The 14515-nt window shown below is 36.7% G+C and overlaps 1 pseudogene; it reads right to left on the reverse strand.

The window, feature by feature from the left end:
- Positions 1-4502: 4502 nt before the first annotated feature.
- LOC113040430 (protein NLRC3-like) lies at positions 4503-12322 on the reverse strand (annotated as a pseudogene).
- Between the last annotated feature and the right edge of the window lie 2193 nt (positions 12323-14515).

Raw genomic sequence — 14515 nt, forward strand, 5'->3', positions numbered from 1 at the left:
TACTTGGCTGAATGTCACTTCACTTTCACTTTCACTTTCAAAATGTCTAGCAGGTTTAAGGGGGTTGAATTATGTTGATTGCAACTGTATTATAACCTTCTTTCTGTGATACTGCAGTCTGAAACTCTTCAGAAAGACCAAACTGATGAATGAATGAATGAATGAACGAATGAATGAATGAACGGACGAATACATAAAAACATGCATTACACCATTAGAATATTAACATTTCCCATCACCTCCAAAAATCCATCCGTTTGTCAATATTTTATAAAAATATCTACACCAACACACCAATTTCATTCCTTTTGACACAGCACCAGTTTACAGACCAGCTGGAGCTTAACATTGATTCATGTTTAGATTAACCAAATTCAGACCTTAGTATCTGTAGTGTCTGTGAATTTCTCAGCAGGCTGGAGATTTCTGTCACTCCAGAGTCTCCTATTTGATTCCTGCTCAGATCCAGCTCTGTCAGAATTGAAGCGTTTGAATTTAGAGCTGCAGCCAGAACATGACAACCTCCTTCAGTGATACAGTTGTTCTTCAGACTACATGAAGAGAAAACACTTCAGTTATAATCTTAATATTTACCAGTATGTTTTAGCTGACATTTAACAAATAATGGTGATGATGATGATGATGATGATGGCAACTCATTCAGTCAGCAATCTCTTATACAAGACGCACAAAAAACACCCAGTAGCAAGAATTTAAAAATGTCCTTGTAACATTGAAATAATATATGTCAATGTGTTGAGTGTACAGTGTTTTTCCTGCAGTAGAGCATCGTGCCTAGATCTAGACTTAAAAAAACACATTTAAACACTGTCATTTGCATTCAGAAACGGCTCCAATAAACCATATATGGTGACAACACCTCCCTTTATATATCATGTGAATGTGTAATGTCCTCACCCTAAATAATGGAAAAAGAAAGCAGTACCGACTGAGAAGACATTCTGTGCACTCACTAAACAGATCAGTGCGTTCTTTTAAACATGTTTCTGCACAGAGCATGGTTTGCAGAATCCTCCAGCAAAGCAAGATCAGTCATGACACTAAAGCTACATTTCAAATGACTTCCCAGCTGCACGCAAAAAAAGGCATACCTTATTATTTTTGTCTTGTTTTTACTTTAAATCATCAAGATGCGTTTACTATATATAAGCAAAAATATATTTAGTCTTGTTTCCTGGGGGGATAAACAAGACTAAATATCTCATCTAACTTGAAATATTCATTTATAAATGTAGTATTTGCAATTAAAGGACACAGGAAACACACAGTAGCACTTTCTTTTTGTAGTATTGCCATTCTAGCACTAGATTCTCTGCTTAAGCATGTTCAGAGTTGTGCTTATATTTACACACATTCCTATGTTAAAGTACAAGACGGAAGATCCCTAACTTTGCATGAGACTGTTCTTCCGCACTCGTTACACACACATCTGTGCATATGCACTATTTGTAAATGAGGGGCCTGAAATGTGGAGTTTATGCTGAAATTAAAGCCTGCAAATTGTCCAAATTTAAATGAACAAAACACTAATGATTGTCACAAAACTTACCTCAGTATCTCTAATTTGCAGTTTATATTCTCCAGGCCAGTGCAGAGTAGCTTCACTCCTGAATCCTGCAGATTATTATTGTTCATGTTCAGCTCTTTCAGATTGGTATCTGATCCAAGAACTGAAGCCAGAGCTGGACAGCTTTTGTCTGTTAAGCCACAATCATTTAGCCTACAAGAGAAATAAATCAAATCACAGAGTTAGATACATGTAATACATTTGTTAAATACAAAAAAATAATTTATACCAATACACTGCATATATATTAGAATTGTATTGATTCAATTTGATTCAAGTAAAACTTAATAAAATATGTAAATGAATAATAGGCTTATATCATTAATGGCAATGAGTTATATATTTAAAAGTGCTGCTCTATTATCTGGATGAGTGTCTTGAGGTGGAGAATCTGGAGTTTAATAATTTATGCATTAAGGTTATGCAAGTGTATATCTCCTTTATAGCAGAAGTTGAACTGAATATTGGAGTAGAAACAACTAAGAAACAGTGCGTTTTATAATAACATCATGTGCTTCTACTGTAGCTAACTAAACAGCTTGTTTTGCTGAAAAGAGATATTTTTACATAAAACCCATGTAAATCTAATAAACCAGCATTGCACATTAAATCCAAAGGACTGCAGTTTTTAAAGGAAAAAAAAGTTCAAGAAATTGTTTTGACTTTACCCTAAAAGAGATATATACTTATAACTAGGGTTATAACCATACGGTATACTATAGCAATGTTTTCCGCAGCAATACGGATCTTTTAGTATACTACTTGTTAGAATTATAAAATCAATTTCTTGACAAATCAACTAGATGCTGGTGTTGAGTTTTTTTTTTTTTTTCTGGTAAAGTCAGCTGGGTCACCTTCTGAAATAAAGATGACGGGAACGCGGAAAGTTATCAGATGGAGATGTGTAGCACTGCATGAGGCAAATGGTGGTCACACCAGATACTGACTGGTTTTCGGACACCCCCCTCGAACCATCAATACAGTAAACTGCACATTTTAGAGTGGCCTTTTATTGTGGCCAGCCTAAAGCCCCTTTCACACTAAACATTGGACCCAGTAAATTTCCCGGTCGCCTTCTGTGTGAACGCAAACACGTCCCGGGATTGATCCAGGGTTAGGGACCTAGGAACATTGCCGGGTTCAGTCCCGGAACGAGCTCTGTGTGAACAAAAGTCAGAACTAATGCTGTAAAGGGTGTGTCGTAGTGATGACGCACGATATCACGTGACTCTTTTACCAGGTGTTTTGAAGGCAGATCAATGTTCGCTACTAAAAAATTTGCAAATTGTAATGAAGCAGAGATCAGTTAGTTCCTCACTTTCGGCGCTGAAGCTGAGATCGCCATTTTAAGTGAAAGTTAACCTGCCTAGCGTTTTCGACTCATACATTACACGTCACACCCTGATGTCACATGTCTTTACGGGACCTTTAGGGGTTGTGTGTGAATGCTTGCACATATTCCAGGTAATCACTGGTAGTGTGAAAGTGCAAAATCTAACAACAAGTGCAACAATTGCCGGGACACATTTCCCGTGTATTTGCCAGAATCACAGTGGGAAAGGGCCTAAAGGCTGATCATGCTGTCAAATCAGCATCTTGATATGCCACACCTGTTAGGTGGATGGATTATCTCAGCAAATAGAAAAAGAAGTGCTCACTAACACAGATTAAGACAGATTTGTGAACAATATTTGAGAGAAATAGGTCTTGGCAATAGGAAAAATGGCAAAAAAATCTTGCTCCTGTTTGCAGTAGCGATACTGTGCTGTAACATGTTCCCTTCTGGAGGAATGAACTCCCCAACTCAATCCGAGCAGCTGAGTCCTTAGCCATCTTCAAGAATCGGCTTAAAACACATCTCTTCCATCTTTATTTGACCCTCTAACTTTAACACTCACTATTCTAATTCTATTCTTTAAAAACATCTAACTACCTTTCTAATCTTTTTGTATTCTATTTTCTTTTCATTTATTACGCAATTGTATATGTATGTGTGTGTGTATGTGTAAAGACCTCTAACTAGCTTGCTCTATTCTTTTTTATTATTTTTTATTCTATCTGTTTTCTGTTTATTTATTATATTATTTAAAATCCCATGCTACGTGTACTGTGTTAACCTAACTGACACTTGTTATAGCTCTTATATATCATTGCTCTTTTTGTTATTTTTGATTGCTTCCACTGTCTTCATCTGTAAGTCGCTTTGTATAAAAGCATCTGCTAAATGAATAAATGTAAATGTAATGTAACATGTTATATCTATATGCCGTGAACTGATAATAAGAACTTTGTAGGACTATAATCATTTAGATAGTCCAAAAAAAAATTAATAAATAAATCCAACAACTTATAACTGATTCTGTTACATTGAAGTGGATAAAAAAGTATTTATTGATTATTAATATTAAGTTATCAGTTTACAATAAGGTTCCATTAATGTTTAACACAAACAAACAATGAACAATACATTACAGTATTTATTAGTCTTTCTTAAAGTTAGTTAATGAGAATACAGTTGTTCATTATTAGTTTATGTTTATTAAGAGTGCATTAACTGTTAACTAGCACAACTGTTGATTTTAATAATGAATTAGTAAATGTTGAAATTAATATGAAAGGGTTATTTCAGGCAAAAATGAAAATTATAAAATAAAAATTACTACTTCACACTGTACGTCAACAGTCACAACAGTCGCGCTCACAATAGACCCGGAAGAGACTTCAGAATCTCAGAACATCTCAATATATTGACACAAGTATCGTGATAATATCGTATCGTGAGGCCTATCCCTACTTATAACTGGTGTATGGTTAATTATCACTATAAATTGTGGTGTCCAAGCCTGCTATGTATCAATGTAGATTCATGTAATTTTAAGATGAGAACAAAACATGACAAAATATATTAAATAACTTACAGAGCTGTTTTGCAGGTTTTGATGACTGCTGATAATCTAATGAGACACTCGTCTGATTTCTTGAATTTCTGAAGCTCAAACTCCTCCAGCTCCTCCTCTGATGTCAACAACACAAAGACCAAAGCAGACCACTGGGCAGGTGAAAGATCAGCAGATGAGAGACTTCCTTTGCTAAGGTGGGTCTGAATGTCTTTCACCAGAGTTTGGTCGTTCAGTTCATTCAGACAGTAGAACAGATTGATGGATCTCTCTGGAGACAGATTAGACTCTAATTTCTGCTTGATGTACTGAACTATTTCCTTTTTTTTTGGTCATTGTCTTCTTCATGTGTCAACAGACCCTGTAAGAGTCTCTGATTGGACTGGAGTGACAAACCAAGGAGGAATCGAAGAAAAAGATCCAGGTGTCCATTATCACTCTCTAGTGCCTTGTCCACTGCAGTCTTGAGCAAATCAATCATGGTTTTACTTTTGTTTTCCTGTTCTGTAGAGTATTGATCAAACACACATTTCTTGTTTATGTCTAGAAACAGATGTGCATAAAGGGCTGCAATAAACTCTTGAATGCTCAAGTGAACGAAGCAGTACATGGTACCAAGAAGGATCCCTGTTTCCTCCTTAAAGATCTGGGTACACATGCCTGAGTACACTGATGCCTTATAGACGTCAATACCACAGGCTTCCAGATCTGTGTCATAGAAGATCACATTGTTTCTTTCCAGCTGATCAAATGCCAGTTTCCCCAGTGAAAAGATGGCATCTTTATCCCAGGAAACATCTGGTGTATGTTCTCCATCATACTTTCGTCTGCTCTGCTGGATCTGAAATCTGAGGAAGTGTGTGTACATTTGTGTCAGAGTCTTAGGAGTGTCTTCAGTATTTGACTCCTGCAGTGTTTTGGAGACATCATCAGCCTGATTGTTTTTCACAACATTATTTCTTTTCTCCTCTAAAATGTTCTGGAGAACAGTGGCTGAAATCCAGCAGAAGACTGGGATGTGGCACATGATAAAGAGACTCTTTGATTGTTTAACACGATCAATGATTTCTTTGGCCTGATTCTCATCCCTGAATCTTTTTCTGAAGTACTCCTCCTTTTGTGCATCATTGAATCCTCGTATCTCTGTCAGCCGGTCGATACAGTCAGGAGGAATCTTACTGGCAGCTGCTGGTCTGCTGGTGATCCAGATGAGAGCAGAAGGAAGCAGATTTCCCTTGATGAGGTTCGTCAGGAGAACATCCAGAGAGACTGGTGATGAAACATCAGACCACGTCTCATTATCCTTAAAGTTTACAGGAAGTCGACATTCATCCAATCCATCAAGAATGAACAAGACTTTGAATTGATTTCTTCTTGTAAGGTTCAGTCCTTTTGTCTCTGGGAAAAACTGAGTTATAAGGTCCATCAAACTTAGTTTTTCTTGCTCCTTTAAGTTCATCTCTCTAAATGGAAGAGGAAATATGAAGCTGATATCTTGATTTTCTTTTCCTTCGGCCCAATCCAGAACAAACTTCTGCACAGAGACTGATTTTCCGATGCCAGCAACTCCTTTTGTCAGTACAGTTCTGATCTGCTTGTCTTGTTCAGGTGCTTCAAACAAATGTTTGCACTCAACCTGTATCTCCTGTGATTCATGACGTCTGGAAGCAACTTCAATCTGTCTCACCTCATGTTCAGTATTGACCTGTTCACTACAACCCTGAGTGATATAGAGATCTGTGTAGATGTTCTTCAGAAGTGTAGAGTCTCCTTGCTTTGCAATTCCTTCAAACACACATTGATACTTCTTCTTTAGGCTACACTTTAGCTGATGAATGAATATGTTTAATCATATTTTCTGTTCTACATTTATAAGTGACAATCTGACAGATGATTACGAGTCTCTTACTTTCTAGAGTATCAGCAGCTTCATCTTGCTTCATCTCTCTCAGGAAGTAGAGCGTGAGATCAAGAGCTGCTTCTTTCATACTGCATCTGTTCTCAATAAAGTCCTTCACAAAGTATTGCAAGTCCTCTTTTTGTAATATTTTCTTAAACTTTTCCAGTTCCTTCGTTAGAAATGTGATTATTTTGCTCTCAAGATCCTACGAAGAAAGAAAAGAATGAATGAGAGAACAAAATCCTATATTTGGTTAAAATTATTTATTCAGTAATTAAACATATTAATCAAAAATCAGGTTGAGACAAATATTACTTTGTTGTAAATATTAATACAAATAGGCTTTCTTATTTTATAGGTTCTTAAAAAGAAAAAAGTAGAAATAAAAAGTTCTGTCACACTATTATTCAATAACATATTTGTTTATTATAATTATTAAATATTCTTGTAAATGTGTTTTATTACCTGGAAGATCTGCAGGAGACTGTCTGTAAAATTCTTGTGTTTCCTGTGAGACTGTAAATCTGGATCTAATGTTTCATACTGAAGCCTGAGAGTAAATAAAAAAAAATATCAAAATACTGAATTTTTAGGGAATATATATATATATATATATATATATATATATATATATATATATATATATATATATATATATATATATGACCAAAGTATATTTTAAACATTTTAGCAAAGAGAAAACCATTAAATAAGTAAAAAAAAATAAAGGACTACAAGTAGTTGTATGATAATTATTCACTGACACACTTTCTGACACAGTCTATGTTTAAACAGAAATAGGAAACAGATCAAATACCGTTTGGTTCGTGATGTTGTTTCTTCACTGAAGTCCGGTGGATTATCCTTTGACCAGTCACTCTTCACAGACACAGAGCTGGACACATGTGAGTCTGATCTTACACTAATGACACAAAGAACAAAACACTTTACTACAGGAGCTCCTTCAGTCTCATTTAAAGAGCTTCACTGTTGAGGATGGTAATGAAGCACAGTATAGACATGCATTTGTTCATCTATGACTATGGATAGATGGAAAGACATATTCATGTTTGGCTGCATGATCTATTTTCATGGTAAATTTATACCTCCTTGTGTCTGCTTGTGTGATTGTGTTACTGGAAAGAAGCTCCAGACTGAGTTCAATAAAGAGGAAATCAGTGAGTTATTGTTTTATTTCATTCATTTCTATCACAAGCATCTTAGTGGAGAAATAAGCCAAAACAACATTATAATGTCAAAGATAATAAATACCTTTTGATAGATGTTTTTCTCTCACTGAAGTTCGGCATGTCACCCTTTGACTGGTCACTCTTCACAGACACATGTGAGCCTGATCTTACACTAATGACACAAAGAGAGAAGAGAATCTTTTCTACAGGAGGTTCATCTGTGTTTTATATTGACACACATTTTCTCTAGTCCTTCACAGAAACATCTGCAGAGTTTTAAAGAGAGCAGTCATTCTTGTTAACAGACTCACATGTGTTTAACAAATCTGTATACACTTATCTAGGTGTGGGGTTTATTGTATTTTATGTGTTTTATGCTTTTTTTAAATTAGGCAGTTATGAAGCTCTGAAGTTCTGCAAATCATTTGTAAATATAAAACAAAGTTTGTTAAGGTTTTGTTTTTTTCAGCAATCCTCTGAAAGTGCAGCAGTGTTTAAAATGATTCTCTGAAAACAGACTCAGTCTTACCTCTGTTTCTGTGAGAGACTCATCTTTCCTCTCTTCTCTGACAGACTGCAGCTAAACTGTCATTGATCAGCACTGGCTTGAGACAACAATCTGCTGTTCAGTGTGACCTGGAGATGATGAGGTTAATGAGATCAAGAAATATGTTCAGTTAGCAGCAACAGCAACAAAAACACTATATAAAATAAAGTGAGTTACAAACAATGCCCTGGTCTTATTCGGTTGTTAAGCGCAAGCGTTCATATTTCACATTTAAGATAACCCTTTTCAGACTCACGGTGTACACTACAGTCTCCGTGCTCACAGCGTCCCAAACACAAATCAGTTTTATATTTATTTATTTATATTTTTCTTGCTGGTTATCTGTGATTTCGGTATGTTGTTAAAGTAATTTGAAAGAGGAGTAACATGAAGTAGGAGGCGTAACTTGAAGTTGTCCAAATCACACAGAACCACACGAGATGTTAAAATTAGATGTTGTTGGCAATATTGCTGCTTTAAATAGGGCACAGAGTAGAATATTGATTATGTTTTCAAGGAAAGCAGGGGTTTTAGGCAGGATTTGATGTGTGTGTTATATTAATGTTATGGAACAATGTGAGTGATGTTTTAGTAGGAAAACCTATTATCTGACCCACACTCCGGAACAGAAATGGGTGGTAATGCACCAATAAGTGAAAGTGACGTGACATTCAGCCGAGTATGGTGACCCATACTCAGAATTTGTGCTCTGCATTTAACCCATCCGAAATGCACACACACAGAGCAGTGAACACACACACACACACTGTGAGCACACACCCGGAGCAGTGTTCATCATTTATGCTGCGGCGCCCGGGGAGCAGTTGGGGGTTCAATGCCTTGCTCAAGGGAACCTAAGTCGTGGTATTGAAGGTGGAGAGAGAACTGTACATGCACTCCCACCCACAATTCCTGCCGGCCCGAGACTAGAACCCACAACCCTTCGATTGGGAGTCCAACCCTCTAACCATTAGGCCACGACTTCCCACAAAAGCTGGATGCCAACCGCCGTTAAACTGGAAAGAAGACGAATATGACAGCTTGCTGTCTATGGTGCCGAGAGACAAGGGTGAGAATATATTTTTTTCCCAAAATAATTGTTTAAATTGAAGTGTATAAGTCATTTTCATAACGTGGTATCGTTTTTGGAGTTAATAATCTATTAAAACTAAGGAGTAAAGTAAGCAACATATTAGCAAAATGTGTAAAGACGCTATCCCCCTGTTTCACAGACAAGTCTAATTGAACTAATCCTGGCTTAATCTAAACCCTATCTGTGACCTACATAATACAGCATATTTGTGATTATGCTGTAAAAACACGTTTAATAGTGCATAACTTACAGGGGAGTTCCATTAAGTACACGTCTTACAGAGCACATCTAACAGACATGAAACTGAGTGATGTCTGTGTACTATTGTGTAGAATTCATTCACTGTTGTCAACACTGCTTTAGATGAGTGTAGGTCATGTGCACAAACAAATCTACATAAGTTATCTATTTTATTTGTCCATTTGCAATATTGATCATTTAAGGAACATTTTTGTCAGATAAGAAGTGAGTTACATCAGTAACTAACTCAACATGTAAATCTAGTATATCACAGATAAATCACAGAGGAGACTGACTGTTGTCTGGATGTTACAGGGACAGATGAGACACACGTGTGTTTATCCAGTGCTGAGTGACTGATGAAGGAAAGCTGCCATCAAAGAATTTGTGTAAGGACACTACCGAAATCTTTTAAATCTTAAATTGTAGTCTATTTGAATTATTGTAATTTTAAACAACTATTACAGCACTTTTCTTATTCTTGTTTTCTGTGCATTTGCTGCAGATCTTTTGTGGTGGAGCAGGACCTGCAAGGAAAGGTGCATTTGTGAAAAAGGGAAAACCTGAAACAAAAGGATAAAGTAAGATCATTGTGTTACTTCTGATGCAGAGATCCGATAACATTGTGCTGTTAAAATGACTTTTTGTATTAAGTGTGTGTATTTTTGCAGGATCTGAAATGTCTGCAGACTGACAGGTGTGTGTTGTGAGGATGGAGAAATGGTCCAGTGACACAGATGAGGTGCTCCATCACTCCACCTGCCCTTACTGTCTCATCTGAGCCGGGTGTTGCTGTGGTCTCTTCATCCTCAGTGACCCCAGAGCCAGCGAGAGGATCTAGAGAAAGACCAAAACACACAGAGGATTTGACTTTGGTAAAAATGTGACAGTGCTCTTATTACAGGGGCCTACAAACCCCTGATCAGCCTGGAGAAAAGAGCCTTGCTCAAGGACACACTGCTGGTTTTGAACCCACTACAAAAGTAATAAATCAATGCATGTACTTGTAAACTCTGTGTATATGTTTTCCAGGTAGTGGTGCTCATGGAGAGTTTGAATGAAGATTTGTTTTATATGTTGTTGACTTGCACATGTATGCATTTATTGTGATGCTATGCTTTATACATTCATTTAATCATTTATTCATGTTTCTTGTTGTCAGTAAATTAAATATAAATATTGTATCCATTCATGTATTAATTGCTTGAATGAAAATGTATGTATTCATATTGGCTGCATTTGTTCAACTAGTGTATATTCCTGTATAGCTATGTCACAACACGAAAATACATTCATCGACATGCTTCTTTTAACAAAATGTCATTTTAAGATAAAATATATATAATTATTGGTTGCAGTTTATCGCTATTATTACACGTCAGTGTTGGGGTGGGCAAAAGATACAATTCATTGTGGGGTAATGTTAATTTTTAAGTAGTAATACTTACATTTTTAGTGTGAAATCAACAGTCTTCTCCAAAGGTGAGATCTTCAAGCAGCTGATCGACGTACCCTTTGTGCAGATAGAGTCGCTGAAGGAAACTTTACTGGACTGTTGAGTCAGTGATGCTGTGAGGTGCTAGTGCACCTATCCCTCTTTTTATTGTTATTGCCAAATTATTACATAAAAGATCAGGGTAAGACGGTTGCATCTAACAATGAACAATCATAATGCCATAAAACGGTAAATAAAATTTCATGTGTTCATCATAGTACGAGACAAGAAAAAAAAATGTTAATGAGGATTAAAAATTGAAAAAAAATATTCAAGAGATAATGATTTTGGGTTTCTTAATAAAACAAAATGATTGAAGGATAAAACTTGATCACATTAGTGGATTTAAAAATAGAAAAACTTAAATTAACAGTATTGGCTATACAACAATCACAAAATAAAAAGGCAGCCGTTTCCTCAACAAGACAACAACATGGGAAATTGTCTTCATTATCAAGATACTTACTATACATTAATTAAACCTGTCACTTATTGTTTTTGCGCTTGTTTTAACTTTGTAGGTCACATGAACAACATAGCGGATGATGATATCAAAATCACATTCATACTTCTGTAGAGTTTATACTCTTTTAGCACTCGTTAAATTAGTACTTAGTGAAATTAAGTGCCTTATTAAAGGGTATGCGGCTTCAAACTCAGCCCGACAAAATCTCATTTTGACATCTCGCGTGGTTCTGTGTGATTTGGACAACTTCAAGTTACGCCCCTGTCTTGCAGTCTGCAGACAGACCCTCCTCAAATATCTGTTTAAAATACTTTCGATTTCACATCACAAAAACAACACCAAAACACAGAAGCAGAAATACAGATTCGTGTTCAATAACCTCTCTTTGAAAACTTACTTGCGGTCTTGTCCACAATAAAAGCGAATTTATAAGTATTTAAAACTCTATATTTTCTGTTATTTGGGCCTGTCGCTTGTCAGCAATTAATTCTCATATCTCTCGGACGGATCGGATTGCACTAAATATACCGAAATTAGTAGTGTCTGTGCTTAAGTTATAACCTACCTGTACAAATGTTTTCTAGGACATAAAGTGGATCAAATCGAACGAGCTACTTCTCTCTTGCTGTCTGCGCTGTGTCCTCGCTGCAGTCGGGAAATGTGGGAATGTGGGGAATTCCGGGCCGTTTGGAATCAGAGTCGAAGCTTATCTCTGGGCGTCTCTCAAACGGAAGGATGCAAGCTTTTAAATTCACGAAAATAAGCTGAAAGAAAACGAGTCTGTACTGATCATCTGAATTTCAGGATGCATCTTTCTGTTTGAGAAGCACCATTCACCTCCTCATGCTCGATAAAAGACGTTATTACCCAACAAATACAACAACGGTGTAAAAACGTTTTTTTTTTTTTTTTTTCACGTTGTGAAAATGTCATGATAACGTTTTTTTCAACAATTATTCAACAGTTAAGATAAAGCAGGCAAAGTCTCGTTTTGCAGTTGTTTTGACTTTAATTTAAAAATCAAATGTTTAATAAATTAATTTATAACACAGGGAGAGAGAGATTAATTACAATTAACTTCAATGGATGTGTCTTGAACACATACACATATAGAATAAAAAATTCAACCAATACATAATTTAGTTTAAAATAAATACAATCCTCGACCTCAGCTTCAAAATGTCTGGGGTTTTTTTTCGTTTCTTTTTTTTTTTTTTGACATTATAAATTAGTTTTTATCACAACGTTTTATAAACGTTTTTATCACGTTCGTATATCTCCTTCCAACGTTTTTAAACCAAACTGGTAATTTACATGCTCCAATCAGAATGTTTTCTTTACAGTGTTAAATATGAATATTTATCTTATTACTTGTCCTTTTTTACATTTCGCCTTTTCGCGTTTTTGACCTCTGGTTGTTTTCCATTTTATAAATCTATGTTAACATATGAAGGCTTAATCATTTATTATACCCATTGATATTTTATCATAGAAAAAACAGCATTTATTTATTTATATTTACAGCAAGAATTTAATTTCAACTAGCTACACATTATTTTATTGCAGTTAAAACAATAATCATATTGCAAATGTATTACTTGTTTGCACTAAACATAACGTTTATATTTTAAAGAGTAACTAAACCCTAAACCAACTTTTCTTTAGTTAATGATCTATAAGAATGGGGCTTTATTAGTGCTGCTCATTGTTTCGAGTAACTTTTTTGACATTGGAGTATAAAGTGTTTTAATTCTTCAATATATGGTGTAAAAACGTCTGAGTGCTGCCCTCTTCAGGTTGAACGGTGGCAACTGCAGTTGATTTTTCCTATTGGATGTTGCGGTGGCAAGTGACGCAAGCGGTGGCAGGTGACGTAAGCAGTTTCCAGCTCACCACACCCCTTGGTACAAACTACCGCGCTCTTGGCAGTATAAAACCATCTTGTTCCGTCAAAATCACTGTAGTGAGTCAGGAGTTGGATTTGCGAGTAGCTATTGAAAACGATCAGGATAGACTATTATAGCATCTATTTAGCATATCAATTATATAGTTATTTAGATCTTCAAGTTAGGGTAGATTTATCTTTATTTAGTACAGTGGTCAGGATGGTATGGAGGTGTGTTGCTGGTTGTGACACCACTGCTGGACTGCATAGGGGAAGTCGTGGCCTAATGGTTAGAGGGTTGGACTCCCAATCGAAGGGTTGTGGGTTCTAGTCTCGGGCTGGACGGAATTGTGGGTGGGGGGAGTGCATGTACAGTTCTCTCTCCACCTTCAATACCACGACTTAGGTGCCCTTGAGCAAGGCATCGAACCCCCAACTGCTCCCCGGGCGCCGCAAGCATAACTGCTCCCTGTGTGTGTGTGTGTGTGTGTGTGTTCACTGCTCTGTGTGTGTGCGCATTTCGGATGGATTAAATGCAGAGCACAAATTCTGAGTATGGGTCACCATACTTGGCTGAATGTCACTTTCATAGTTTTCCAGCTGGAAGACCGTGAGTTCCCGCCTAGAGCTGGAGTGTGCAAACTGCATTTTACACGGGATGGGCTTCTCCACACAGATCGCGATGCGGGAGTTAAGACCGCAGTTTGAGCCAGCGGCTCGAATTGATATGAACAAACACCTCGACATCCTCCACTTCAGATGAAGGTAGTTGAGAAAAGTCCTCTACTTCAACTGATCGCTCTGTTGCAAAGCTACTTGCGTCATTACAGTCACTCTCCATTTTAGCGTCCTGACAGCAGCTGTCAATCAATCCGTCACTGCTGGTCTCAGGTTCACGCCGCTCTCGCTCAGCCCCGCCCTCGGTTCATCCCTCTATCTCCGCTGTGATCTGCCCACTTTTCAGCATTTTTCAAATATTGTCAGTGGGTGGAGTCAGGCTCTGACCAGGGGTTTAGTTACCCTTTAAGGATTTTGTTTTTCAACATAAATTACAGGTATATGGCATCCAATTTAAAACTTGTTTAAAAATATATAATAAATAGTTTATAACGGCTATTATTGTTCAATAAATAATATTTTATATATTGGGACACAAATCAGTACTTTAATTGCAGGTTACACTGTTACATTGCCTACAGCATCACAGAATTCAG

Source organism: Carassius auratus, chromosome 22 (assembly GCF_003368295.1).
Source record: "Carassius auratus strain Wakin chromosome 22, ASM336829v1, whole genome shotgun sequence".
In the NCBI taxonomy this organism is placed as follows: Eukaryota; Metazoa; Chordata; class Actinopteri; order Cypriniformes; family Cyprinidae; genus Carassius; species Carassius auratus.